The sequence below is a fragment of the Oryctolagus cuniculus genome, chromosome 15 (assembly GCF_964237555.1).
Source record: "Oryctolagus cuniculus chromosome 15, mOryCun1.1, whole genome shotgun sequence".
Lineage (NCBI taxonomy): Eukaryota > Metazoa > Chordata > Mammalia > Lagomorpha > Leporidae > Oryctolagus > Oryctolagus cuniculus.
This window is the reverse complement of record NC_091446.1, coordinates 15790917-15811685: the sequence shown is the minus strand read 5'-3', so window position 1 is coordinate 15811685 and position 20769 is coordinate 15790917. Positions and strand designations below refer to the sequence as shown.

The window sequence follows — 20769 nt, the reverse complement described above, 5'->3', positions numbered from 1 at the left end:
CCAGTTTTGTCTATAATGAATGAGTAACATTTACAATGAGTATACATTTTACAGTATGTATACTGTTCCTCTAAATATAGATATAATAATTTAAAAATAAAATAAAATAGCGTAGGGGGAAAGGGCATGAAGACCTGACCAGGAAGGCAGTGTTCTATTCTCTGTCCACAGTGACAAATCAGGTGCACAGTCATTCACTCCTGTTTGGAAGTATGGATTCCTTTGGGAAGCAGTTAAAAAATATAGATCTTTTTTTCCAGAACAAAATATACCTGCACAGATAGATGGGTAGATGTAATATTTTATTATTACCAGATGTATGAGCATTCAAACATTTCAAAACGATTGGTAAAGTAGTTTGCTCATCTCATCATCACTTCTCTGTCTTCAGAGGAATTACTAATCCTTTTTCAGAAGAGGGGAAACTTAACTGCAGAGAGATTAGGCAACTCACCTGGGACTGTATGAGCAGCTGAAAAGAATACCAGGATCACTGCATGAACCTTAGCCCAGCTACTGAAAATCCCTCCGGGGCTTCTTCTGCTATGTGCCTTAACATACAATATTTAAATTGATTCTTCCCTGCCCTTTGAAATAGATGATAACATCCTCCCTGTTTTATGGTGGTCAAACAAGCCTCAGAGGCCACATGACTTGCTGTGCCAATGTCAAGGTCACACAGTCGAGTGTCTGAACTAGGAATCATCCTGGATCTCAGTACACAAATTTCGATTGCTTGCACCCACATGAGCACAGCACATTGTTTCTCTTGTGTCAGAGATCTCAGGCCCTTAGATAATTATTCCTGTAGGATGCAAAAAGGTGGTTCCATGAGCAAGGAGAGAACATTTTATTAACATGTATCTTGCACACGTTGCCAAATTTCAAGGCAGAGCAAACAGCCACATAAAGAGCAGAACACAAATCGGAAATTAATGAGGATCAGGCTCTGCACTTGAAATTAACCTCTTCTCCCTTGGGCTCATATACCTGTCTAATTTTGCTGTCTGTTACTATGGCTGGACTGTCTATCCTCTGTCCTATTACAGCATGCATCCTAGCAGAAAAAGATGGGCCTTGGGACCACAAGAATTCAGGGTCTAAATTCTGGCCTTGCAAATGGTGGGATCTTAGATTTTTTTTTTCTGGGATTATTTATCCATTCCTAAAAATAGGCATAAAAGGGGCTGGTGCTGTGTCTAGCTTGCATTCAGGTTGGCACCAGGTGGTGTGCATTCTAAGGGTCTGGACAATTTATCACCTCGACAGCATCACTCAGAAGAGTTTCCTGGCCTGAAAAATCCTCTGTGTTCTGCCTGTTTATCCCTCGATGACAGAGGTGACCTTCACGGTACTGGACGCTGTGATCCTCAGTCCTCATAAAGCATCCCTGGCAGCTCCCAGATGCCCATCGCTTCCAAAACTCACAGCAACGTCAGGTCTCTCAGGTGCCAAATACATGTTCTTGAGACACAGCATGAATGTCCCCCTCTCATGAGTCTACTGGGGTCAGTTACTAAAGAATACAGCAGAGTTCGGAAGGTGGGAGGGGCTGCGGGGGCGTGTGCTGAACTTCCTGCAGGGCCAGCTTCACTGCTGTCCCCTGACCAGGGGTTCTGCTTGCAGTAGCTGCAGCCTCTCCTGCAGCTTGACTTTTTCCCTTTTCTTCCACATGACACACAATACTAGACTGTTCTCCCTTACAAGGTAGGCTGAGTTAGAGAGAAAGGTCTTCCTTCCGTTGGTTCACCCCCCAAATGGCCAGGTGCTTCCTCCTGGTCTCCCATGTGGGTGCAGGGCCCAAACACTTGGGTCATCCTCCACTGCCTTCCCGGGCCACAGCAGAGAGCTGGATTGGAAGAGGAGAAACTGGGACAGAATCCGGCGCCCCAACCCGGACTAGAACCTGGAGTGCCGGTGCCACAGGCGGAGGATTAGCCTAGTGAGCCACAGCGCTTGCCAGCTCAATGAATTTTTATAAATACAACATACCATGTGACTGGCACCTGAATCAAGAAAGGGAGCGTTTGCATGGGAGACCAGGAGAAGCACCTGGCTCCTGGCTTCGGATCAGCGCAGCGTGCTGGCCGCAGCGGCCATTGGGGGGTGAACCAACGGAAAAGGAAGACCTTTCTCTCTGTCTCTCTTTCTCACTGTCCACTCTGCCTGTCAAAAAAAAAGGGGGGGGGCATTATCTGCACTCAGAAACTCCCTTGTGCCCTCTTCCAATGCCTGTGTCTTCTTGTTGCTATGTTGATGTCCTCTCCCCACCTCCTCCCAATGCTACTAGTGCCTGCTTTTGAAGTTTACATAAAAATGGAAGCAAGTATGTGTGGCTTCCAGCACTCCACCTCGCAAATCACCCATGAGGCTATGTGTCATCACACTTTACTAAATTTTACAATCCCACAGCATTCCTTTGTGCAAACAGACTACATTTCACTCATCCACTATACTCTTGATAGACATTCGGGCAGCTTAAAAAGCATTGGCTACTTTAAACAGAATTGCTGTGAAAATGCCTGCCCATGTATTTTTTTCCCCCAAAGAAACCTTTTATTTAAGGAATAAAAATTCCGTAAGTACAACTTTAGGAACATAGTGATTCTTCCCATCATACCTGCCCTCCCACCTCTCTTCCTCCTCCCTCTCTCATTCCCAGTCCCATTCTCCATTAAGATTCATTTTCAATTAACCTTATACACAGAAGACCAACTCTATATTAAGTAAAGATTTCAACAATTTGCATACACACACATATACACAAATTGTTTGAGACCAAGTTTCAGAGTTAACTCTCATAATACAACTCACTGAGGACAGAGGTCTGCATGGGAAGTTAGTGCACAGTGACTCCTGTTGCTAATTTAACAATTAACATTCTTATGTATACATCAGTAATCACGCGAGGCTCTTGCCATGAGCTGCCTAGGCTACGGAAGCCTTTTGAATCCACAAACTCTGTCAGTATTTAGACAAGGCATAAACAAAGTAGAGGTTCTCTCCTCCCTTCTTTGATGGCCACTTCTTTCCACTGGTTCTTTCATGTAGAACATTTTTTGCCACAGTGTCTTGGCTTTCCATGCCTGAAATGCTCTCATGGGCTTTTCAGTCAGACCAGGATGCTTTAAGGGCTGATTCTGAGGTTAGAGTGCTACTTAAAGTGATTGTCATTCTATGAGTGTGCTGTGTGGACTGCTTCCCATGTTGGAACATTCTCTCCTTTATAATTCTATCTGTTATTATTACCAGACACTTGATCCTATTTATACGATCACTTTAACACTTAATCCTATCTCTATGTTCACTTTTTTTTCCCCTTTTCGACAGGCAGAATTAGACAGTGAGAGAGAGAGACAGAGAGAAAAGTCTTCCTTCCGTTGGTTCACACCCAAATGGCTGCCATGGACGGTGCATTGCTCTGATCCGAAGCCAGGAGCCAGGCGCTTCCTCCTGGTCTCCTGTGAGGGTGTAGGGCCTAAGCACTTGGGCCATCCTCCACTGCCTTCCTGGGCCATAGCAGAGAGCTGGACTGGAAGAGGAGCAACTGGGACAGAACCCGGTGCCCCAGCTGGGACTATAACCCGGGGTGCTGGCACCACAGGTAGAGGATTAGCCAAGTGAGCCACGGCACCAGCCTCTATGTTCACTTTAAAAACACTTAATATGATCACTTAAACACTTAAGAAGGCATTTTTGCCACCCTGCTTAATGGAATTTGAGGTCCCATCTGTCCATGTATTTTAGCATTCACATTTCAGTTGTAGACACGAGGATACTTCAAAAAAGGTGGTAGAAAAATGAAATTAGAAGTTTAGGTTAGTGAGAAAAAAAATTTTGAACTCCCCACACCATTTTTTTTCATAATCTGCATTTTCCGTGAACTTGTCAAGACCCCTCCTTGGATGTCAGAGAAGGTATGTGGCAAGGTCGTAGGGAATGTTTATGTTTAGCTTCAGTAGCTACTGCCAAACAGTTGTCCAAAGTGGGCTTTGTCCTTGTATCACAATTTTAATCCAAGCAGAATCTGAAGGAATTAAGTGAGAAGAATCACATTAAGAGTACCTTGCCAAATGGATTCATGGAGTGTTTTGCTAACCCCTGTGAAGTGTATGAGCTTTTATAAAACAGTCTCTAAGTGAAAGCTGGACAGTTTAATCCCATCAGGTATCCTTTATGCTCCGGCCTCCACAGCATCCAGAGCAATCTTCAATCCCCCTTTCATCCTGCTCCCTCTGTTGTTAGCGTCCCTTGGATTGATGGAGAGATGTGGGTGCAATGCCGATCACCCCATCTTCCCACAGACTTACAATCAGCCAGCAGTGGGCAGCCTTGGCTGGGTCACTCTGCATGAATGCTTGCCCTGCAGCCTCTGAGGCGGCTTCTAGCCAGGCCCAGGGCCCATGGGAGATAGTGACAAAGAACCAGGTTTAGAAGTGTGAGCACTCCAGCGACCATTAAAAGATTTAATTTTTCCTCTCACCATTGAAATGAGACAGTTCCTTTGTTATCAGTTATTTTTATTGTTAATAACACCCTTCGCATTTGTTCTGTAGTTGAAATGTTAAGAAAATGTGTTTACATATAATTCACCCAACACTTCCTGGGGTACCCTGTTATTCTCATGCCTACATATGGGCTATGAACAAAAGCCTCCAAAATTACAAAATCTGAGGTTTTTTTTTTTTTTTTTTTTTTTGGACAGGCAGAGTGGACAGTGAGAGAGAGAGACAGAGAGAAAGGTCTTCCTTTTCCGTTGGTTCACCCCCTAATGGCCGCTGCGGCTGGCCAGCGTGCCAGCGCACTGCGCTGATCTGAAGCAAGGAGTCAGGTGCCTCCTCCTGGTCTTCCATGAGGGTGCAGGGCCCAAGGACCTGGGCCATCCTCTACTACCTTCTCAGGCCACAGCAGAGAGCTGGCCTGGAAGAGGAGTGACCAGGACAGAATCCAGCGTCCCAAAATCTGAGGTTTTGCTCAAACTTGTTCTGCATAGCCCCCACCCATCCACATCTTGCTACATTTTAGGGCTTATAAGGACTAGAATTTACTTTGGTAGCCTGGACAGCTCTTTTTCCCTTCCATAAATTATTACGAGGGAGCACAGAAGCCGAACACCCAGGCAAGACACAAAGGATCTTCATAGGGGTATCCCTTGGCAAAGGAGAACTCACCTAGAGGGATGAGATTTGGAATCTCAAAAAGGGATCAATTGGTTGTTGTACACCTGTTTCCAAGGCCACCCCAGGGTCTGTATCTGCATTGTCACTATTGATAAAAAGGTGGAGATTTTTTCTTTCCTTTAACATTTGTATTTATTTATGTGAAAGGGAGAAGGAGAGGGAAGGAGAGATCTCTCATTCTCTGGCTTGCTCCCCAATGACTACAACAGCTGGGGCTAGGTGAGGCAGAAGTTATGAGCTGAGAACTTAATCCAGGTCCCCCAACATCTGTAGTAGGGACTTGTCGCTCCCCCTCTTCACGGAGGAATGACACTAAACCCTGCCTAGGTTTCCTATCCGAGTCACAGCACCATTATCCCTCCTAAGCTTCCTATCCGAGTCACGGCACCATTATGTCGCTCCCCCTCTTCGCGGAGGAACGACACAGGACCCTGCGCTATTCTTTTATCTGCTCGGCCCTTCCCGGGTTTGCTGCTGGTTCTTCCCGGGTTGGCTACCGTCCCTTCCACCTCCGTGGAAGGGCGGTTCCCCCTGCCACTTTCCCCACTTCCGCGGGGGAGCGGCACACCGCCAGCCGGCTCTCTCGGGGGCTGCTCAGACGTTCCTCAGGTGTTCTCCTTAGATGTTCCTGGTGCATGTTGTCTCTCTCCTCCTTTATAGTCCTCTTCCACCAATCCGTGCTCTGCTACCCACACGCTGAGTACGCTGCTCTCCTCCAATCAGGAGCAGGTCCTGCTGTTTATTGGTTGAACTGGAGGCAGCTGCGTAGAAGCTGTTTCCTCCTCTCCCAGCACCATATTGTGGGAGAGCAGATGCATAGAATAAGTCTTTTTTTTTTTTTTTTTTTTTGACAGGCAGAGTGGACAGTGAGAGAGAGAGACAGAGAGAGAAAGGTCTTCCTTTTGCCGCTGGTTCACCCTCCAATGGCCGCCGCTGCAGCCGGCGCACCGCGCTGATCCTGGCAGGAGCCAGGAGCCAGGTGCTTTTCCTGGTCTCCCATGGGGTGCAGGGCCCAAGCACCTGGGCCATCCTCCACTGCACTCCCTGGCCATAGCAGAGAGCTGGCCTGGAAGAGGGGCAACCGGGACAGAATCCGGCGCCCCAACCGGGACTAGAACCCGGTGTGCCGGCGCCGCAAGGTGGAGGATTAGCCTATTGAGCCACGGCGCCAGCTAGAATAAGTCTTAATTCGAGTAACAGTCTAGTCCGAGTTGCTCCCCACAGATCCCCCTTTCTTTTTATTTTTTGCATAGAATAAGTCTTAATTCCAGTAACTTAGTCTAGTCCGAGTTGCTCCCCACAGGGACTCAAGTACTTAATCCATCAGCTGGCACTCCCAGGATGTGTATTAATTAGCAGGAACCTGGAATTGGGCCTTGCAACTAAGCACTCCAATATAAGAGGTAGGTGCCTTAACTACTTGCCAAACACCCACCCTAGGTGGAGGTCTGAAAAATCTGCTAGATCAGACCCTGCACTGAACTTTAAGAATGACTGGAATTTGCTGTTTATATCCCACAACCCTATGCTTTATCTGAAGAGATCTCAGTCTACCAAAAGCTGCATGTTCCATAATGTTAAAAAGGTGTAAAATTGGGGTGCAGGGGGGTAAGCCAACACTAGTGTTCCATGTCAGACAGAGTGCTGGTTCAAGTCCTGGCTGCTCTGCTTCTGATCCAGTTTCCTGCTAATGTACCTGGGAAGGCAGTGGAAAATGGCCCAAGTATCTGTGCCCTTGCCACCCCTGTGGGAAACCATGATGGAGTTCCTAGCTCCTAACCTTAGCCTGGTCCAGATCTGTTGCAGCTATCAGGGGGAGTGAATCTGCAGGTGGAAGATCTCTCTTTCTGTGTCTCTTCCTCTCTCTCTGTTACTCTGCCTTTCAAATAAATAAATAAACAAACCTTTTTTTGTTTTTAAGTATAAGAAAATTGGTTCTGGGGATTGGCACTGTGTGGTGTAGCAGGTAAAGCTGCTGCCTGCAGTGCTGGCATCCTATATGGGAGCCGGTTCAGGTTCCGGCTGGTCCACTTCTGATCCAGCTCTCTGCTATGGTCTGGGAAAGCAGCGGAAGATGGCACAAGTCTTTGGGCCCCTGCACCCATGTGAGAGACCCGGAAGAAGCTCCTGGCTCCTGGCTTTGGATTGGCACAGCACCGGCCGTTGTGACCAATTGGGAAGTGAACCAGCGGATGGAATACCACTCTCTCTGTCTGCCTCTCCATCTCTCTTTTTCAAATAAAATAATAAATCTTAAAAAAAAAAAAAAAAAAAAAAAAGAGTGGTCCTGCCTAGCTTGCAAGCTTTCTGTGTAGATAAAAAAAAAAAAAAAACATTAATTATTTATCAGTGTATTTGGAATAGTGTGACACAGGGAGAGAATGAACTAGGTTGCAAAACACCAGACAACTCTTGGCCATTTTCTTTCCAAATGTTTATAAGCCGAGAGGCACTGGTACAGGGTATTTTCAGGATGTTGGATCCAAGAGGGAGCAAGTCCAATGGAAAGTCCCGGTGAATGTCACCGGCGGCTCCTCGGTGAGTGGCAGAGAAGGAACAGCAAGAAATCCATCAGGCTCAGCATGCATCCCAGACCCAGGCCCTTCCGCCCAAGGTCAAAGGTTGCACATTTTTTCCTTTCTCAACACGACAAGATAAATATTTGCCTTCAAGTCCCACACTCTAGAAATCTAACCCCGACTGGATAATTCTCGTCTCTTGTGCAAGGGCAAGAACTTGAGGGTGTTTTTTTTTTAATTACTCATGACCTCATCCCCAGTCTCCTTTCCAACACAACAGTATGCTAGAGTCGGGAATGCACCACAGCAATCCAAGTAGCTCCTCCACGCCAGCTGCTCTCTGAGAGTCACTCATCGATACACAAGCCCCCGGGGCCAAGGGTGCGATTCGCCGCATTTAGTGGGAGGAGAGGGTGGCGGCATCACAGCAGTACTGGAGAACAGGACCCATTCCTTTTATTTAAAATGGTAGGTTTTTAAAAATTAAGGCTATTGAAACTTGGTATGGAGTGTGCAGTGAGTGGGTTATCCCAGTTCGCCCTGATAGTTGGATTAGACTCCAGCTTGTCAACTGCTTTTTTTTTTTTTCATGGAGTTGCTGGCTAAAGTGCATTCCAGTTCTGTGATATCTCTCCTTCCCCTTCCCCCAGGAATCATAAATGCTTTCCCATCCCACCCTACTCTTTTTCCCTTTCTCAGTATTTCTATTCTAAAGTAAATATTTTTTTAAAAAGTTTTTATTTATTTAAAGAGGCAAAGGGCCAGGGAGGGACAGAGACGGGGGTGGGGAGGGCAATGCACTCTCCTCCCCTGGTTCATGCCCCCAAATGCCCACAGTGGCAGAAGGGCTGCCGCCGGGAGCCGGGAACTCAATCCATCTGGTTGGCAGGAACCCTATCATTTGGGCCAACCCTGTTGCCTCCCAGGAAGGCATTAGCAGGAAGCTGGAATCAGACACAGGAGCCAAGGTTTGAACCTGGGTACTCCAACATGGGATGCAGGCACCCTCAGCACCACCTTAGCCACCGGGGTAAATGCCCATCCCTAAGGCAAATCTTGCAAGACTGCATGGCAGGTGGCCAGGACACAGAGCTCTGCACACAGCTAGGGACTGGCTGAGGGGTCTTGGGTGACCCCTTACAAGTTATATCCACTGAAACCACCTCTGAATTATCGAGAAGGCTTTGTGGCTGGCTCGGCTCTGGGCTGCCTACAGTACGCTATCAGACTAAAAATATTTTTTCTTCCCCAGGGTTAGAGGAGCCTTCAGGGTGGGAACCAGAACTGCAGCAGTCACAAAAACACAGCTTGCTTTGGAAAACATCCTCGTCTGATTTCCTCTCCCATTGTGGCTGGACCTCATCCCCTTCGACAAACAACTACGCCTCCCAGCCAGGAATCCACGGATTCCACAGTTTCCTTGGGAGCGACGGGGAGGGGGCGCCTAGCAGACCTGGAGCACTGGCTCCAATGGTCCAAGGAAGAAAAAACAGTGTAAAAAAGATTCTAAAGTGAAGGGGAGATAGATGAAAGAATTCGAGACCCCTGGGGTTCACGATGCCCCGAATGAGAGTATACCTAAGGCAGAGTTCCTATCTTTGGATGACAACCAGAGCATTTCTGTATCCTGCAAAGAGAGGCACAGAGCATTCGCATTCCAGACGGCTACGTGCTAGGCGGGAGCGCACCCATCCCCGGGTCCTGTGGATTCCTCTGGAAGGGCAGGTCTGAAGCCAGGATAAGCAGGGATGCTGGGGAGGTGGGTGTCCCGCTGGCTGCACCTGCCACACCAGGCACCGCTCACAATCAGGGGTCATGGAGGGACCTGACACAGGGTAACCAATGACCTTGCCACGGCTGGACACTGGGACGCTGATGACAGCTCTTGGATCAGTGATTTCATGAATTCTGGGTTTCATCTTGGACAGCCTCCCAGCAACCTGCAAAGTGCTAGGTTGTTAACGAGGGCCAATGTGAGGTCTGCTTCATGTCTTAGGGCAGCAGGTGCACCTGCGCTTGGAGGCAAAGGTGTCCGGGTCCTATTAGCCAAGTCCGCTGAGCTTAGAGCCTGCCAGTTCCTCTGCTCATGGAAAGCTGCCCACCTATTTGGACGGAGAAGCCGCTTGGCAGAGACATGCAGGGGGTGGCTCTTGGGCCACCCATCCTGTCCCACTGCTCAGCACCCTGCACTCAGATACCCTTTATCATGCTGCAAGGACATTTCAACACCGAGCTTTGCTGTGCTGTGTGCTGTGGTGAAATGTCCTCTGTCCTGGAGTGGGACAAACCAATCACACAGTTCATCTATGAACGAAAGGCCTGCCCAGTTCCAGAGCCCAAGGCTGGAGTCTAAAATTATTTGCTCCTATAAAATAATAAAAATTTGATAGAAGTCATGAACTGATACCTAACCATTATTAAAACAAATGAGAATAAAATGGGAACACTTTTATTGGCACAGTAAACTGAATAAACTTCATAAAGGAGACACTGAGTCACAGTAACAGTCACCACACTGCGATTCAACATCGTCCCTGAGCCACAAACTCTTACTTGATTGAAAATTCCAAAACAGGGGCCGGCGCGTGGCTCACTTGGCTAATCCTCTGCCTGTGGCGCTGGCATCCCATGTGGGTGCTGGGTTCTGGTCCCGGTTGCTCCTCTTCCAGGCCAGCTCTCTGCTGTGGCCCGGGAAGGCAGTGGAGGATGGCCCAAGTGCTTGGGCCCTGCACCCGCATAGGAGACCAGGAGGAAGTACCTGGCTCCTGGCTTCGGATTGGTGTAGCTCCAGCTGTGGCAGCCATTTTGGGGGTGAACCAACAGAAGGAAGACCTTTCTCTCTGTCTCTCTCACTGTCTAACTCTATCTGTTAAAAAAAAAAAAAAAAAAACTTAAAAAAAATTAAAAAAAGAAAATTCCAACACAGATGACAATAGTGACAGTCAGTGTTGGTGCCATGCTTTCAGTACATAAAATCCTTTCCCACAGTCTCTCCTATGTGTAGACTCATACCAGTTCAAAGGGATCAGAACGCCAAGTCCCTTTACTATGCCCATTGTACAGATGAGTAAAGCAAGGCTCATAGAATTGTCTTCAATGATGTAACAAGAATAAATCCCTATGGGGCGTGCTCAGAGCACCTCAAGGGAACAAGAGGAAAAGGTAGCTAGAAGCCCACATCACGCAGATGTAACAGCCATGGTCAGCAAGGAGGGCAGACTGTTCGCTACATTGTAAAGCTTTGGTGAGAAGCAGTACAGCAAGGGCAACTCTGAGAAGGACTCAGAATAGAAGCAAGGGCGGGGCAGGTGTTTGGCCTATCGGTTGAGGCCCACGCATTCCAGAGCGGAGTGCCTGGGTTCGATACACGGCTGCCTCCTGATTCCAGCCTCTTGCTAATGCAGACCCTGGGAGGCAGGAGTGAAGGCTCCAGAGAATTGGGGGAGACCTGGATTGAGGTCTAGGCTCCTGGTTTTGACCCCAGCCCAACCCAGCTCCTCCAGTTACTTGGGGAATGAGCCAATAAATGAGAACTCTGTCCATATATCTCGGTCAAATCATTTAAGATAAGAAAAAAAAAAAAAAAAAGAAAAGAACGGAGCAAGGGTGACACGCTCACAGACACCACGGTTCTGGACACTGCTCTCTGTGGCTACTCATCCTGAGCAGTGAGGGTTCAGCCTGCACCTGCTGAAGTGACAGAGCAGCTCTGTGCTCTGGCCCCCCCTGTCAGTCTCCAACTACCGCCTCCTCTGCAGCGCTCTGCTCCATTGTCTCCACTCTGGTCCCAGGCTCGCACCGGCCAGAGCCAGCCGCAGATGCACACACTTGCACCACAAGTGATGACCTCTGTCTCCCGCCCACCTCCCAAAGACACACCACCTGAACGGCAGGTCGCTTTTGACCACAGAGCGTGCACATCACAATACTCTGTAAATAAAATGACTTTCACGTCTTCCCACTGCCTGCTGAAAAGTCAAGCTTCCTAATCCTGGCATCCGACATCCTCCGCAATCTGCTCTCCATCTGCCTGTCCGCTTCGTTGCCTGCGAGGTACAACGCCGCCCATGTGCAGGACAGGTGGGCCCTGCCCTGGCCTCCTGCCTGTCAGTGTGTTTGAGTTCTGCTGTGCCCTGAACCTGCTGAGAGAGGGGACTCTCACACTCCGGGTTGCATCAGAATCGACAAGGCAGCTGTCTCCACGTTAGAGAGACAGGAGTCAGAGGAGGTCCCAGGAAGGGCTGGGGCACCAGCGTTTGTAAGAAGCTCCCCAAGTGGCTGATTCCAAGGTGCAGCCCAGGTTGGAAGCTTCTAGACTGGAATAAGCCTTCTCCACTCCCCCAGATTTAGTTATTCCTTTTAATTTGCATTTATTTCTTGACCTGAGTGTATACTTTTAATACATTTATACCAAATGCATGCCATTTATATAATGCAATAAATTACGTTGCAATTGCTGGTTACTTACTTGATGACTTCCATTAACTTAAGTTCTATTAAGGCAGGGGTGGTGTCTTTTAAAATTGTGTAACTATAATTATGCAATCAGCTAGCACAGCATAAATGTGAATCATTAAATTCTTATTAAAAGAATGAGCTACATATATAAAACTAATAAACCAAAAATATTTACATATATAGCTGAGAAACATTCAAATGCCTCAAGAGGAAGTGGCAGAGCAATTTTTTAAGCGCAAACTACATTGTTGAATCCACGTTGGGCTATTATTCTATTCTAAGCTACATTTTCCTGTTGAAAATTCTTTTCATATCCCTCTCACCTGTCTAGAATAGTCCCATTTCCTGTAATTTTGCTTCCAGTGCATTTCTTGGCAAAAAGGCATTCAAATTCTTCTGTACGTGGCAAACAGGTCCCCTGTAGAGAATACTCCCCACCGTGGGCAGAAAGACCAGCAGCCCTCCATAGTCCCCGGTGTTCTCCAGCAGCTGCTTGGAGCATCATAGAGTTTAAAAAAAGCTCCCTGTCCTGTTGGACCCAGCAGGTGGCCCTCTGCCAGTCTCTCAAACCTGAATGCAGTGGCACCTCTCTCTTATCAACAACCAACCTCAGGTGGACAGATGCTCTCTCAGCATCTTCCTGGAGCCGACAGGACTGGTCAGTCCCCAAGCGCAACGAGTCAACTTCCTTCTGTCCAATTAGGACAGGCCAGCTGCTACTACTTCCTTGCTGCAGGCCAGCCGGGCTGAGTACAAGATGAGTCAGGTGAACCTTCCCCAGGGGGAAGCTACTTATTCCAAAAGTAATGAGTCTATTAGAGGCAGGAGCCTGAACAACACGATCCTCTGGTGCATAAAGAAGCCAGAACGAGCGATCTGGGGGAAAGAATGCACATGACAATTCAACGCGCCGGATGCACATTGAGCGCCTAGTGTATACCTGTGACACCCTGCATTCTCCCAGGACTAGAGGCCTGCCCACGTGGAAGCCGGAAGTCCTCAGCAGAAGCCTTAGTCATCCTAGTAGTGCTGATATAAGGGGTGCAATGAGCATTTGTTGAATGAAAGGCCGCGTCCTCGGACGGGGAGGAGGGCCTGTGGCCGGCCGTGACCAAGGGGTCGTGGGCGACTTCACGGAACACGGCAGTTGTGAGCTGAGATTCGAAAGATGGCAGATTTAACTGTTACTACTAAATACAACAAGACTTCAGAACGTTTTCTGTTATTCACACTAAAGGCAAAAAGACATCTACCCGAGTTGCTCCAGCCACTCTCCTCTTCCCGGCAAACAAAACCAACCCCAGAAAACCTAAACCTTGGAGGAATGGCCCACACACTTCCTCACCTACAGTGGCTTCTCCCTGACAGTTCCAGGTACAGGATCAGCTGAAAGCTCACTCTATGCACCGTCTACTTAACCGCTTCTTCTCCACTGCAGAAATGAAGCTGTCTTAGGAGAAAAATGTGTTGCCAACGTCCCCAACACAGGTAATAATGGCTCAGAACAGGAGGAAATTAGCCTCATTTCACCAACAGCCAGGATTCTACCACCTCTTAAATCAAGCAAAAATTATTATCAGAGAAAACAGAAAAAGACCCACTGGCAGGCGACATTCGGCAGCGATGATTTCACACGCGATTTATCTTGAGCTGGTTTGTTGCACATCACAGCAAGTTCATTAAGGCCTCGTGCTTCAGCTCCCCTTTATCATCTACAGCAAAAGGCCAACTACGAAAGCCCAGCTCAGTCTGCACGCTGGCGCACGCAGGCTGACCTGAGTGCAGAACCCCTCCCCGATTCCGGTGACTGGTAAGAGCAAAGAGCATCCCTCATCAAACAAGAAGGAAAGAAATCGCAAGATGAGGTCTTAGTACTTCCTGTCTAGCCCAGGGCTAGAAGATATAAACAATCGATTTTTCCATTAAAGGTGATGAGCCCAATACTACCAAGAAACAGATTCTTTGTCAGAGAGAGAGCAAAGATTTGGGCCCTGGTAGATTCTAGGTAGCTACTGAGATTGTGCCAAGTCGGGGTCATGTTTGCGCATTTCCCATCAGAGAACTCCTGCAAATGCCGTCACAAGGCTGAAAGTTCTGGCACGAAGCCACCACTCCGTGACTGCACCCAAGGAACAACTCTCTGGTCTTCAGGCTCCGTCAACACCTCTTTCCTGGGTCCTTCCTTGTCTCGCGTAGACTCACAGTAAAGTTATTCTCAGATATCAGCTCAAAGCAAACTTAATCGAGAAGTGAGCATTGTGAATTCCGGGCTGCTTGGGTCATTTCTGTTGCCATTCCCCTGACTTATTGTTGATAGTTGAAACCAGAACGGGGCCCTTTCTCACAATGAGTCTGTGAAGACACACACACACTGAGGCATTCAAAGTACAGGAAACGGGCTACCCACAGGCTGGTTAGCAGAGCTTAAGGCTGATTCTACCCTAGCAGGATCCTGGCTGGAAGTCTAAAAGCTCGAATGCAAATGCGCTTTCTTCCAGGGAAATAAAAAACCTAATCAAACTTCGGAGCACATCTTCCAGCACCTGACGTGAACCCAGCTTAACGTAGCAGAGCATGGGGAACAAGGCACCCACGCACACCGTTGCATTAAAGGCAAGTGAAGCCTGAGGTCCTTTAAAAGCAACACGTGACTGCAAGGCAGAATGGATCAGTTCCAGCAAGCTCACAATTCCCCAGGGGCCGCGTCAAGGCTGCTGCACTTTATGAAGGAGCCCCATCTCCCCCCAGCTCAGATGGGAAGCTGTCACTCTCTCCTGTGTCCCTCCCCCTAGCCACAGTGAATGGTCCAGGGCTGAGCAGGTGATGTTTGGGTGGAATCTTCCCCAGGACTTCTTGCTGTGAGCTTGGAAGTGGAAGAGCCCGCTCCACGGCCAGGGAGAAGCCCTGAGCCACTGCAGTCTTGCCTCTTTGATGCTCAGAGAGTGAGTCTGTGAGTGTGAGTGACACACAGAGATAAGTGGGCAGAGCTGAGAGCGTGCTGATGGCATCTGAGGCCCTGTCCCTTCCGGCAGCGTTGCTATGGGTTGCTTTGTCCCCCAAGAAGATAAGCTGCAGTCCTAACCCCAGCTCCTCAGCCCATGACTTTTTGGCAATGCGATGGTGGCAGGTGTGATGAGACAGGATGAGCTCACCCTGGAGCAGGTTGGGGCATTCGTCCAACGTGTCTGGCGTCCTTGTAAGAATTCAAGAGGGAGGGAGACGGATGAGAAGAGAAGGCCCAGAGAAAACAGAGCAGAGGCCGGGCTATATTGTCACAAGCCGAGCAACACCCGGGGCTACCCAGGGTTGGCGGAGACGAGGAGGGATCCTCCTCTCCAAGGCCCTGCTGACAACCAGACAGACCATGGGAAAAGACATCTCTCTTGTTGTAAGCCACTCAGTGAGGTGCTTTATTTCACCAGCCCCAAGAAACTCATACAGCTGGCTTGGGGAGTTTCTGCCACTTGTGACCAAAGACATTGCCTAAGAGTCTGAAGTCAGCAGTCAGCATTCCTCAATTTTGAAAATTAAAAAACTCTTGCATCTTGGCCGGCGCCGTGGCTCAATAGGCTAATCCTCCGCCTTGCGGCGCTGGCACACGGGTTCTAGTCCCGGTTGGGGCGGCGCCGGATTCTGTCCCGGTTGCCCCTCTTCCAGGCCAGCTCTCTGCTGTGGCCAGGGAGTGCAGTGGGGGATGGCCCAAGTCCTTAGGCCCTGCACCCCGTGGGAGACCAGGAGAAGCACCTGGCTCCTGCCATCGGATCAGCGGCCGGCGCACTGCGGCCATTGGAGGGTGAACCAACGGCAAAAGAAAGACCTTTCTCTCTGTCTCTCTCTCTCACTGTCCACTCTGCCTGTTTAAAACAAAAAACAAACAAACAAAAAACTCTTGCATCTAAGTACCTTATAAAACACAAGTAACAGCTGTTTCTTCAAAGTACTTATTTTTATTTTTGGAAGGCAGAGACAGAAGAGGGAGAGGGAGAAGCAATGTTCCATCTGTTGGTTCTCTCCTCAACACCTACAATTGCTGGGGCTAGGCCAGGCAGAAGCCAGGGACAGCCAACTCAACCTGGGTCTCCCCCGTGCGTGGCAGGGACCTAACTACTGGGCCAGCACCTGCCCCCTCCCGGGCTGCACATGAGCAGGAAGCAGAAGATGCGGCCAACCTAAGTGGCATCTTGAGCAACTGTGCCAACACCCTCTCCCTCCCAAGCAAACTTAACAACAAGTCACATACAGCTGCGATCCTTTATTAGCACACAAATAAGCTTTCCCCTGAGAAATTAGACAAATGGATGGTGTTGGTTATTTGAGCCCCACACTGGATTCAGCCAAACTTGGACATTCTTTGAACCTCCATCACTCATGCTGGTTAATTCTTGGGGGATGCCACCATTCAGCTGGCAAGAACTGAACTAGAAACTCCCAGGATTACCAGAGAGTTTTTCTTCCTTCTGCTTCCCTAACATGAAAGTGTCAGATATGCAAACACCCTCCTCATTAGTCTCTTAGTTTGCAGAAAATTCCTAGAAGCCTTGAAGTTCTGGCTGATCTCAGACTTGCAAATGACAAGCAGCAGATGCCATTCCCAGGGCTTCCTTTTGCCTCAAAGAGCTGCTTTTTAGGACAAGAATCAGGCTTCTGCCCCTTTCCATATCCTAAGCAGAACAGGAACACCTGACAGGAAAGGGCGTGTCCTGGTCCCCAAAGACACGCCTACCCTTCTTTGCAAGGATCTTGACAAGCAGTTGTTCTGGATTGGGGGGGGGGGGGGCTGAACCCAGAGGCAAAGCCTTAGAAGAGGAAACAGACCCAGAGTTCCAGAGGGGAGGATGCACCACCACAGGATGGAGGCAGAGACTGGAGCGGAGTGATTCCAAGCCATGGAATGACAGGTGGTGGCAATGGCCAGGAGCTAGGGGGAGGCACAGACAGCTTCTCCTGCTGAGCCTCTGGGGAAGCTCACCCTGACCACACCCTGATCTCCAAATTCCAGCTCCAGGACTGCTAAAAGATGTTTATGAAATTACAAGCCCAAAAGTTCACGGTAGCTTCTTACAACTGTCCTGGAACAGCCACTGACGTCATCACTGACTGCAGAGACTGTCAAGGGTGGGCCAGGCTGAAGTCAGGAGGCAGGAACTCCACCCCGGTCTCCCACCTGAATGGAGGGGCTTAAGCACTTTGACCATCATCTGCTCTTCTCCTAGGTGCATTAGCAGGAAGCTGAGTTGGAAGGGGAGCAACTGGAATCTGAACTGGCAATCTGATACAGGATGTCTGTGTCCCAAGAGGCAGTTAACCCACTGAGTCACAATGCTGGCTCCCCTAAACTTCATATTTGTAAACACTTCTCTACATAACAGGAAACTCAACAATAGCCACCCACGGGGAATGACACTTTATAGTCTATGGAGAGGGGCCAGTGCTGTGGCATAGCGGGTAAGGCTGCCGCCTGCAGTGCTGGCATCCCATATGGGTACCAGCTGAAGACCCAGCTGCTCCACTTCTGATCCAGCTTTCTGCTATGGCCTGAGAAAGCAAAAGAAGATAGCCCAAGACCTTGGGCCCCTGCACCCATGTGGGAGACCTGGAGGAGGTTCCTGGCTCCTGGCTTCGGATCGGCACAGCTCTGGCCATTGCGACTAACTGGGGAGTGAACCAGCGGATGGAAGACCTCTCTTTCTGCAACTCTGACTTTCAAATAAATAAATAAATCTTAAAAATATTGCAAATCACAAGGCATATTTTTTAGCACATATATCTAAGGCCATCACAGCACTGGAAAAGTTGTGCCTCGCTCCAAGGGTAGTTAAAGGGTTAAGTGGTTCACGTCCTTTATGATGGACAGAGGAGTCAACTGACGCAGCAGGGTTCACCCACAGATTTCTCATACGTGCCAGACAGAAGAGTGCTTTGCACAGGTCCTGCCCCTAGTGCTCGAGGGCCTTGTGGTTTTTGACATCCATGTGGACCCCACCCTCCCGCTTCTCACACCTCCCACCCAGCGAAAAGAGAACCAGTTGGGTTAGTCCCAAAACTGGCTGAAGCTGGGTTACAGGCCAAGATGGCTTTGAGAGATCAGCCCTACAAAGCATCAGCCTTGGCCCCGGCAGTCATGGGCATCAGGACTGCCAGGTGCTGGAAGATCCAAGCTGTGGGACAGTGAGGGCCCTGTGCTCTCCAGGCCAGCACACGGCGCTGAGCTCCTGCCTGAAGAGCCACACCTTGGAGGCACCCCTGAGACGCAGAGGCCTCCGGGCAGGTGCCCAGCAAACAGTTCCCATCTCGACTCTAGAAAGAGGGGACTTGTAACCACCTTAGAATGGGCCCTGTGGGGTCAGAGCTCCAGGCCAACTTAGAGAGCTACCTCTGTGTGTTTTGATGACTTCGATCCTGGCTGACTCCCCCAGCAAAGGCACATCCGGGGCCAACCAAATCCCAAAGACTGGTGTCTGGGGTGGGGTGTGGGGGTGGGCTGATGTGCACACCAGTGACCACAACAGGACAAGATGGTTGGCGTAATATCCATAGTAAGCTGAGTATGGGGGAGGAAACTGTGCAAAGACTACACGTTGATATCTACAGCTGCTGTTTTGTTCTTACTGCCTTAGTACTTTTTAGACCTATTGCATTAAAGTCCTTTTAGCAACTCCATGGGCCCAGATCATTCTCAACATTCTCATCTTGGGGATACAGGGAGATTTCACAGAAGAGAAGTCCTAAATTGACCTTAAAGGAGAGTAGGACTTTACTACACAGTCAGCAATTCTCTCCCATCTATCTAAAAACACATCTGTCCATCCACCATCTATCTACCCATCCAATCTATCTATCCATTCATCTCTGTACACATCTACCTATCCACCCATCTATCTATCCATCTATCCACCTGTGTGCCCACCTCACCATCCACCCATCTATTCATCTACTCATCTATCCATCCACTCATCCATACACCCATCTATCCACCCACAAACTCACCTGTCCATCCACTCACTTATCCATACACCTGTCTATCCATCCACCCATCAATCCATCTGCTTACTTACTTATCCATGTATCTACCCATCTATCCATCTACTCACTTATTCATCCACCTGTCTATCCCATCCATCCATCCATCCATCCATCCATCCATCCATCTGTATGTTTTAGCTGTTGAGGATATGGTAGCACCGGCCACAAGCTTACTTTCCTGATGGACAGCAGACATATATGCAGATCCATAAGAATTTCAGAGAGCGGGAAAAAGGTGCCATGAAGAAAACAGAATGGGAGTTGGGAAAGAGAAGGTGGCCTGGAAGTTGGGTAGACGGGAGCAACTTCAGCTAAGTGACCAAGGGAGGCCTTCCCAAGGAGCACCGGGAAGGATGTTTCAGGGAGGGGGAACAGGAAGGCAAAGACCTGAGTCGGAGAGAGGAGCAGCTGAAGCGACAGAAGGAAGGGCGGCCAGGCTGGTATAAATGAGGAAGAGGGAGAGAGAGAGAGAGAGGGAGCGGGAGAGGGAGCGGGAGCGGGAGAGGGATTTCAGCGCGGGAACTCCATCCCAGGGCTGTGTAAGCCGAGATAAGACATTTCAATAGGTTTTTATGGTTCCAGGGTTGAAAGGCAAAACAAAACCCCAGTCAAGCACACTTTTTTTCATCCGCTTTAAAACTCTTTACAAAACACAAAGGAAACCTGGAAATCTACACCCCTGCCTGCCTTATGCCCTAAACTTTGTTATGTAAGAACCAACATCTTTTAATCTGTTGCCAGGCCAGATACACTTGGCATCCTAAACAAGCTGCCAAAACAAAGCCAAGAGCTGGGCTTAACCTCTGCTGGAGGATGTTCCAAACTCTGCAAAACACATTTCTCTATCTTTTCAAGTGTGTTTATTTGGACAAGGCTCACGGATATAAGCACGGATGCAGGGAGCCGGCTGCATAGATCCCAGACAATCTAACAAAATTATTATTTAGCAGTAGGGAAAGATAAAAGCAGTCTTAAGTGTCAGCAAGTATTTCTGCTTCATCTACTGTTTATAAGCATAAGACAGCCTCTGTGTGAGCCGGCAATGCTGAGGAAGACACAAGCACATATTTGTAAAAACAAACAAACAAACAAAAAAAAAACAAAACAAAAACCCCTCTGGGCTTGGCAAACAACGGGTGGTGGGGGGCTGGATCCTCTTTTATTAGAGGCCTCCTTCCCAAAGCCACAGTTGAAATCTCCACAGTTTAAGGTACGGTAGGACTGACATGATGGTGAGCAGGGCTCTGCTTAGAGAAGTGGAGCTGGGCTCAGTTTGTGAACTGCAGAGGGAAACCGAGATGACCTTCAAGTCCTTGATCTCCCACTGCAGCACCTTTACAACCTGCACAGCCCAGGAAAGTTCCGGGGTCAAGTCCAGCGTTCTGATGTCAAGTCATCCACTACCTTTGCACACCCCATGTCCTAATACCTGTTCAGAAAATGTGGCCCTTTATATGTACCTGTTTTATCATTATCTTTTTTTTTTTTTTTTTTGCAGGCAGAGTGGACAGCGAGAGAGAGCGAGAGACAGAAAAGTCTTCCTTTGCCGTTGGTTCACCCTTCAATGGCCGCTGTGGCCGGTGCGCTGC

At 48.8% G+C, this 20769-nt stretch overlaps 1 protein-coding gene and 1 long non-coding RNA gene across 39 annotated transcripts in view; one reads left to right on the top strand and one right to left on the bottom strand.

Annotated features, from left to right (window-relative positions):
* ABLIM1 (actin binding LIM protein 1) overlaps positions 1–20769 on the bottom strand; it is a 326874-nt gene that overhangs the window by 63710 nt on the left and 242395 nt on the right. The window lies entirely within an intron of this gene.
* Positions 207–20769, top strand: part of LOC138845295 (uncharacterized) — a 35107-nt gene continuing 14544 nt past the window's right edge. The window contains exon 1 of the long non-coding RNA XR_011382246.1: positions 207–20760. This is a non-coding gene — a long non-coding RNA (uncharacterized lncRNA). The remainder of the gene's footprint in view (positions 20761–20769) is intronic.